This window comes from Boleophthalmus pectinirostris, unplaced genomic scaffold, assembly GCF_026225935.1.
Source record: "Boleophthalmus pectinirostris isolate CB_2022bp ecotype Guang Dong unplaced genomic scaffold, ASM2622593v1 HiC_scaffold_9, whole genome shotgun sequence".
Lineage (NCBI taxonomy): Eukaryota > Metazoa > Chordata > Actinopteri > Gobiiformes > Gobiidae > Boleophthalmus > Boleophthalmus pectinirostris.
Window position 1 is genome coordinate 38,311,986 of NW_026571541.1, and position 10,002 is coordinate 38,321,987.

Sequence of the window (10,002 nt, forward strand, 5' to 3'; positions counted from 1 at the left end):
GTGCAGTCCACTCAGTGTTAAACCTGTAGCATCTGTTTACATGCAGATTAAAATATATTTTCAGTTTTCAGCAATGTTCACACATTTTGTCAACTCAGTCAGATCTGTGCATTTATTGGGTGTTTTTGTCAAATTTGAGAGAAACTTGAATTTGGTAATTCACTTCATGCAGTTTAAATGGTAAAAAATATTAATATATGTAACCTAATGTGTGTGCATTATTTACAGAAATGTATTTTATAAAAAATATTTTTTGAAAATGAGATATGAAATTCAAATGTTCATGAAAGTGCAAAACTACTATTTAAATTTCAGATACACTTAAACTGAACACAATGGTGAATAACACTTATTACAACATAGATTACAAATAAAAATTTTGTTGGACTGAAATAAATGTAATTTGATGTGTTTTTAGTGTGTCTGACAGGTGCCAAGAGAGTTCACTCTACAAACATATACAACTCTCATAAATATAAAATGCTTTTGAAAAAAGTTCTTTTCAAAACCTGTTTTGTCCTTATTCTCAAGAATCACCAGTATACTATACTTTAAAATCACACCCTTGCCACTTATGTTTAATCTGATTAGTTTTAAGATAAATCATTGTCTATGATTTCATTTAATGACAAAAGTGACTTGGTGCTGTTCATTCCCCATAATCCACCACTGTCAACATGGCGTCTCTGTCAGATTTAGTCTGGTGGTGCAGGAGCTCGACTCACTACAGACTCTTCATCTGAAGCTTAACTCAATGGTTTTAAAACTCAAGACTCAAATCAGGACTGATACATTTTTGCCACACTTACTCTGGTTGTAAAACTTGCTGCATCCTGATTTCTGGAGCTTGGAGTAGCAATGTTGGATGGTCTTCCACAAACAGCTGTTTGAATGGAGTTGATAAAGCTGGACTTTCCTGCCCCGACTGGTCCATAAATCATTATTCGCAGTTTCGACACGTCTGCATTTGTCGGTTTATAATTTTTCACATATTCCAGATTCTCTTCTCTCCTGTTGATAACAGTTATTTATGAGTATTCGTGTATTTTCTGTGGAATGTGCTAGTCCATCACAAATTATTTGAATATCATGAAAAAGTTCAATATTTCTTATATGTCTCTCAATATGCCTCATTTCAGAAAATTTATTTCTAGAATGTTTTTTGTGGTTCACAAATAATGAATAACCAAACGTCAGCGTCTCAGAAAATTTGAATATTGTGAAAAAGATTAATATTGGGAAGTCATGTTGTGACACCCCATTGAGCTAATTAACTGAAAACGCCTGCAAATATGTTCTGAGCCTTTAAATGGTCTCAGTCTGGGTCAGTGGCAGCTGCTGGTATACATTTTATTTATTTTTTTTTATTTTTTGGGGGGGGGGGGGGCTAGGGCAAAATTATATATTATAAATATATGTATAATATATAGTCTATATCCTGTAGTATTAGAATGAATGCCAGAAACTGACATTCTGGTCACTATTGGCTGAACTCTGTCTTCAAGTAACATAAATAATATTTCATCAGTCCCCTGTCCTGCACTTCACTGTGTTTGGTTTTCACAATCAGAGCACAACACACAACCAAATACAAAGTTTACGCAGAAGCACAAACTGATCCATCACACACAACCAGCCCCAACAACACAACGTAAACACACCAAGCCCCAACAACACAACGTAACACGCCAACCAACCCCAAAACCAGTAACACACACCCAACCCCAACAACACAACGTAACACCAACAACCCCAACAACACAACGTCACACACACACCAACCCCAACAACACAACGTCAACACAACAACACACACACAACCTCAACAACACAACGTACACACACCCAACCCCAACAAACACAACGTAAACAACACCCAACCTCAACAACAACAACGTAACACACACCCAACTCCAACAACACAACGTAACACACACTCATCCCAACAACACAACGTAACACACACCCAGCCCCAACAACACAACGTAACACACACCCAACCCCAACAACACAACGTAACACACACTCATCCCAACAACACAACGTAACACACACCCAACCCCAACAACACAACGTAACACACACCCAACCCCAAAAACACAACGTAACACACACCCCACCCACAAACACAAGTATACACACACCCAACCTAACACAACAACAACACCCAACAACCCAACCCAACAACACACACCAACAACACAACAACAACACAACCACAACCCACCAGCCCAACACACAACGTAACACACACCCAGCCCCAACAACACAACGTAACACACACCCAACCCCAACAACACAACGTCACACACACCCAACCCCAACAACACAACACACACCCAACCCCAACAACACAACGTAACACACACCAAGCCCCAACAACACAAACTAACACACACACCCCCAACAACACAACGTAACACACACCCAACCCCAACAACACAACGTAACACACAACCAACCCCAACAACACAACGTAACACACACCCAACCCCAACAACACAAACGTAACACACACCAACTCAACACACACAACGTAACACACACCCAACTCAACAACACAACGTAACACACACCCAACCCCAACAACACAACGTAACACACACCCAACCCCAACAACACAACGTAACACACACCCAACTCCAACAACACAACGTAACACACACTCATCCCCAACAACACAACGTAACACACACCCAGCCCCAACAACACAACGTAACACACACCCAACCCCAACAACACAACGTAACACACACTCATCCCCAACAACACAACGTAACACACACCCAACCCCAACAACACAACGTCACAAACACACACCCAACCCAACAACACAACGTAACACACAACCCAACCCAACAACACAACGTACACACACAACCAGCCCCAACAACACAACGTAACACACACCCAACCCAACAACACAACACACACCCAACCCAACAACACAACGTAACACACACCCAGCCCCAACAACACAACGTAACACACACCCAACCCAACAACACAACGTAACACACACCCAACCCCAACAACACAACGTACACAACAACACAACGTAACAACACCCAGCCCCAACAACACACGTAACACACACCCAGCCCCAACAACACAACGTCACACAACCAGCCCCAACAAAACACAACGTAACACACACCAACCCAACAACACAACGTAACACACACCCAACCCCAACAACACAACGTAACACACACCCAACCCCAACAACACAACGTAACACACACCCAACCCCAACAACACAACGTAACACACACCCAACCCCAACAACACAACGTAACACAACCCAACCCCACAAACAACGTAACAACACACCCAACCCAACAACACAACGTCACACACACCCAACCCAACAACACAACGTAACAACACCCAACCAACAACACAACGTAACACACACCCAACTCCAACAACACAACGTACACACCACACCCAACCCCAACAACCACAACGTACACACCAACACAACAAACCCAACAACAACACAACGTAACACAACCACACCCCAACAACACAACGTAACACACACCCAGCCCCAACAACACAACGTAACACACACCCACCCCACAACACAACGTAACACACACCCACCCAACAACACAAGTAACACACCCAACAACACCGAACACACACCCACCCCAACAACACAACGTAACACACACCCAGCCCCCAACAACACAACGAACACACACCCAACCCCAACAACACAACGTAACACACACCAACCCCAAACACACAACGTAACACACACACCAACCAACAACACAACGTAACAACACAACCCCAACAACACAACAACACAACACACACAACCACAACAACACAACAACACACACAACCCCAACAACACAACGTAACACACACCCAACCAACAACACAACGTAACACACACCCAACCCCAAAACACAACGTAACACACACCCAACCCCAACAACACAACGTAACACACACCCAACACAACAACACAACGAAACACACACCCAACCCCAACAACACAACGTAACACACACCCAGCCCCAACAAACACAACGTAAACACACAACCCAACCCCAACAACACAACGTAACACACAACCAACAACACAACAACACAACAACACAACAACAACACACACAACAACACAACGTAACAACACACAACAACACCAACAACACACAAACGTAACACACACAACAACCCCAACAACACAACAACACACAACAACCAACACACAACACAACAACACACACACAACAACACAACAACACAACGTACAACACACCAACCCCAACAAACACAACGTAACACACACCCAACACAACAACACAACGTAACACACACCCAACCCCAACAACACAACGTAACACACACCAACCCAACAACACAACGTAACACACACCCAACACAACAACACAACGTAACACACACAACCCCAACAACACAAACGACACAACAACAAACACACACACCACACCCAACAACAACACAACGTAACACACACAACCCCAACAACACAACGTAACACACACCCAACCCCAACAACACAACGTACACACACCCGCCCCAAACAACACAACGTAACACACACATCCCCAAAAACACAACGTTAACACACACCCAACACACCCAACACAACAAACAACGTAACAACACAACCCAGCCCCAACACACAACGTAACACACACCCAACCCCAACAACACAACGTAACACACACCCAACCCCAACAACACAACGTAACACACACCCAACACAACAACACAACGTAACACACACCCAACCCCAACAACACAACGTAACACACACCCAAACCCAAACAACACAACATACTGGCGTCACATTTTCTCCAAACTTCTGACTCTTCCATAGACTTCCATTAAGTCACTCCGACTCAGCGAACTCAAAGAACAAACACATGAACCAAATAAAGTGATATAACCACTGTCCAGAAGACACTCACTGACCCTCCACAAGGAGAAAGACACAAAAGGTCAGTGTTCACAGAGAGCTGAGTCCAAACAGATTCAGAGATGACTGCAGCCTTGAGATGATTCTCAAGCAAAATCCACTGTAGAATTTGTGGGAGTTTCATAAGGATTGAACTGAGTCTGGAGTCAGAACATCAAGAGTCACTACACACAGACGAAGACTCTATGGACATGAGACGATGTCAGGAGAATCTGACCTGGACTGTGGAGAAAAACAACTGGACTTTTACTCAGTGTCCAAAGTCTCTTTTCAGATTAATGTATTTTGCATCTTTTGGAAATCAGGGTCCCAGAGTCTGAAGGAAGAGTGGAGGCACAGAATCCACATTGCCTGAGGTTCAGTGTAAAGTTTCCACAGTCAGTGATGATTGTGCTGCTGTGTCTTCTGCTGGTGTTGGGCCACTGTGTTTTCTGAAGTTTTTCTGCAGTCATCTACCAGGACATTTTACTGCACTTCATGCTTCTTTCTTCTGAAATGTTTTATGGAGATTCTGATTAAATATTCCAACCAGACTTGACACCTGCCCACAGAGCCAAAGGCACCAAAACATGGTTCACTGACCATGGAGTTACTGCATTTGATTGTTCTGCAAACTCTCCTGACCTGAACCCCACAGAGAATCTCTGGGATATTGTCAAGAGGAAGATGAGACACACTAGAGCCACGATGCAGATGATCTGAAGGTCTGATTGACCCGCCCAAAGAGAGCGGGAAAGAAAAAACATTTCTTCAGGTCAATGTGACCCCGAGGAGAGCATGAGGGTTAAGAAAATTTGTTTGGAGGATAAGACCCTTGAGACGTCTCGCCATCTCCTTTTTGAGAGGGTCCTCAGAATAATAACAACAGAAGACAGATACAGTAGGATACTACAGTACAACAGGAACATATAAACCAGACAACAAAATCAACAAAACCACACACACACATTCACTCACACATGACTGTTAGACACTGAAGAAGTCAAATTTGAACAAAAACTAAGAGTTCAAATGTCGTCACAAAAATAGTCAACAAGATGATCAAAAACAATTCCACAGGTTATGAAAATGATGCACCAGAGAATTTTTAAATTAAGGGTTAATGCGCAAATCGATGAGGGAAGATTGTTCCAATCAGACGGTGCTTTATATTTAAATGAGTGTTTTCTAATTTGTTTTTTGACACTTGGAACAAAAAAAAAACAAAAAAAAAGATCTGTGTGACGTAAACTGAAAGAGGAGCTGAATGGAATTAAATACTGTTTGAGATCTTCAGGAGAACAGAGATGAAGAATTTAAAGATAAATAATAAGTTGATGTCGGGAGAACAGAGTGAGCAGGACAGATGGAACATGACAGTGGAGAGTTCTGAAGAGACAGCGGAGAATAAACCTGCACAGACTGTTCGAGATAAACACTGAGTTGGAGGATTGAAGTTGTGGAGTTTTGATAAATGATATCACAATCATCTAAACTGGGAATTCGATGTCACTGTCGAAGCAGCCTGGGCTTCTATTTGACCTGAGCAGAGCCACAGGAGGATCTCCTCCAGGCCACGTGCACTGACGCACTGATCCAGGCAAAAGACCCGACCAAGTACTGAGAGCAGAAAAATGAACACTTTTCAAAAACCTGACATTTCTGTTTCAAATATACATTTTTTATTGATCTTATGTAATATTCTAATTTTCTGAGACACTGACTTTTGTTTTTTTCATCTATAAGCCACAATCATAAATATTCAAACATTTAAAAAAAACCTCTTGAAATATTTCACTCTGTGTCATGAGTCTATATAGTATACGAGTTTGAGTTTCTAAAAATAATATTTTATTTTTTCATGATAATCTAATTATTTGTGATGGATATATAGTATATTAAATAAGTGCATTAGTAGAAATGCTCACCCCCATTTTATCTCTCTCCATGGTGGTGGTGGTGTGTGAACTACAGAAACATCATAAAACACACAAGCACAATTAATGTGATCAGATTATTTAAACTATAAATGATTTGAGAATTTATGCACAATATCTTACACAAGCTTTGTACAATGCCCATAGCAGCAATTCAAGAAAGAGCTGAAACAGTAAAAACAAGTGTGATTCTTCGTGTTAGAGCCAGTAGTGAGTTTTTACAGTGACAACAAATAGTTAAAAGTGAGACTTACCTTCCACCTTAACGCGACGAAACAAAAGTCTGACTGAAGCCGTGCGCAGACCGTACAGAAAACAAATATGTTCAGAGACAAGAAAGGACCAGTCCAAAAAGAACCTACTTCCTGCATCAAACCACAGAGTGATGTAAGTGTAAAGTGAAAAAGTCTTTAGGACAGACTGAGGAGGGAGGGAGCAGGATTTAACTGTGAGACACTGATCACACAGGTGCAGAGAGAGACAGAGACGGACGAAACACTATGGACCGTTTTAAATTTTTGTGCTGTTGTCAAACTTGCTGTAATGACACTGATGGGAAAAGTCAATCTTATTTGGCTGACAATGAAGGTGGGTGTTTCAACTACTCTAGGAGAAAATTGCAATTCATATATGTAACTGTAACTAATGTACATTAAAAAAAAAAAAATCTTAAGTAGCCTAATAATGTTTTGAATTTGTTTTAGTTCTTGTTCTTTCAGTAAAAGCAAAGGTCTTCCCTATAGTTGAAGGGGAAATATATGATAATGATAAGAGAATTATTGAGAAGAATCAAAGTTGTCTCTAAACAAATATAGAAGACTGTGACTTCATCCTTCTCTTTTGTTCAGTCCCTAATCGTCCTGCTTCAGACGTGAAAGCAGCCATGGACAAAGTCCCAGGTACAACTACAATACAAATGTGCTAAAAACTCAGACTTAATGTTTTAGTGGGAGTTTAGCTTATAAGTTAAATGGAGGCATTTTTGTTGATTTGTGCCTTAGTCTATATCAAAAGAACAAGATTTAACATTAAAATAGAGACAATACACACGCACAGGTATTTGTGTAGGAAAAACATCTTAGATCAATGTTCCATACCAGATTTTTCTTTCCATTTATCTATTTATTTATTTGTTTTATCATGAACACAACTGCCGTACGGGCCAGAGGTGTAACAGGCTGTAAGTAAGAACAAGAATGACCCAGAACCATAAACAACAAACCAGTAATATATATAAGCAAGAAACAAGAATAAATCAATAAAAAAGACAAACTAGAAGCAGTGACAAGTCGTCCAGGAGTGAAAGGCCAGTGTCTGTTATGATATAAAAGTTTTATCAGATTGACTTCCAACACAGAAGTACTTGTACTTATGTTTATGTATTTAAATGTTTTCTGTTATTTTTGTTTTGCAGACAAAGAGAAACCTGTGATCCTTGTTACAATGTACTACGAAAGAAAGGAAGTCGAAACTAAAACTTTTGCAAATTACCAGAATGTTTATAAAAACATATGTCTGCATGTTAATATTTTCTACCATGAAACAACTCATTTGGACAGCCCCAACAATCACAGGGCCATTGAGGAAATAAAACTAAGTTTTTAAAAAATCCACAATGAATGTTTTCTATTTCAGTATAAAATAAATAACTTTATTCATGGATTCTTTTCTTCACACTTTCTAAATGATTCTGAGCTGTTTCATTTTGTACATTAACTCAAAACAACACTTATTATTCATGTAACTTAAGTTGCTTTTCCTTCTGTAAACATGCCTGTTGAAATAAATCATTGTAACTTAAAGTGCATCATGATTCTTATTTGTTTGTAGAGAAAATCGTCCTGACACACGAGTGTGAACACACGAGTGACTGATCAAACAAATAAAAATATGTGCAGATAAACTGAATGTATTTAGATTTCACAAACTGATTAAAATGTATTTGTGTGATATGTGAACGTGTTCTTCCCTGGTTTGATTGACAGCTCCCTGCAGGCTGCAGGGGGAGGAGTTTGTAAGTTTTACTTACGACACACACAGTCTGCAGACACAGAGACAAAACCACAGCAACACGACTCGACTGTGTGTGTTCTATGTTTTCTATTGTGCAGCAGCCACCACCAAACTGAAACCTCCACAGTCCAGAAAAAGGTAACTACATTATTTTTATTATAATGAGTTTAAGATCATCTGTTACATAATGTGCAGTTTTTCTATATTTAGACGGTGTTTAATCACATGTATTTCCATTTCAGAATGACACAGCAGTCAAAATTCTTTATTAAAAATGATGATTCAAGCTCTAAATGTAACGACATTCAACAAACAATCACAGAGGACTTGAGTCTCCCGAGCACAGAGGACCCAGCAGAATGTGACTCGGTCATTGTGTTTTGTCTGATTAGAGATCGAAGATCAGACGTACAATTTGCCCTTGAGCAGTTACCAGGTTTGTTCACATTTTATAGAAATTAAACTGCATCTGATTTCACTTCTGCTCTGGTATTTTCTGCAGAAACATTCTTCTGACATTGTGACTAAAATAATGTTATTCACTCTTCCAGAACCGGCAAAAACAAAACCAGTTATTTTAGTGGCGATTCATCACACGTGGAAAAAAAACGACCCAGAGATTGAAATATTGGAACATCAATCATGAGAGAATTGTTCTGACTGTTTCTGTTCTTTTCCATGAAGATAAAGGACTATTTAGAGATGAAAAATATGACAAGGCCATTCAGAATATAAAGGACATGTGTAATTACATGACTGAAAATAAATCACTTGATGATATGAGAGAGTTTGGATCATCACTAAGTAAGAGTCGTTCAGAGAGTCGCAGTTTTTTATTTAACCTCTGGAATAGAATACGTGAGTGTTTTCAGCGCTTAAGCCACTGGTTATATTCATTCCTCTGAATATTTCCCATGTATGTGATGTGACTTGTCAAAATAAAAATAAACATTTTTACACTGTCAAACCCTTGAGATTTCTTTCTTACCTATTTGAAAAAGCGGTTTCTTAAAAATAAAAAATAAGTAAAGTTGAAAAAGACAACATTTGTTTCAAGCCTGTTGCCAAAAGTCAAAGCTTATTTAAGGCTGTTTTAAATTCTATAAAAAT

At 39.7% G+C, this 10,002-nt stretch overlaps 1 long non-coding RNA gene across 1 annotated transcript; it reads left to right on the plus strand.

Annotated features, from left to right (window-relative positions):
• Nucleotides 1-8,895: 8,895 nt before the first annotated feature.
• Nucleotides 8,896-9,634, plus strand: LOC129407293 (uncharacterized). Its single transcript, XR_008631482.1, has 3 exons — nt 8,896-9,030; nt 9,135-9,328; nt 9,444-9,634. It is a non-coding gene; the product is annotated as an uncharacterized LOC129407293 (long non-coding RNA).
• The last annotated feature ends 368 nt before the right edge of the window (nt 9,635-10,002 follow it).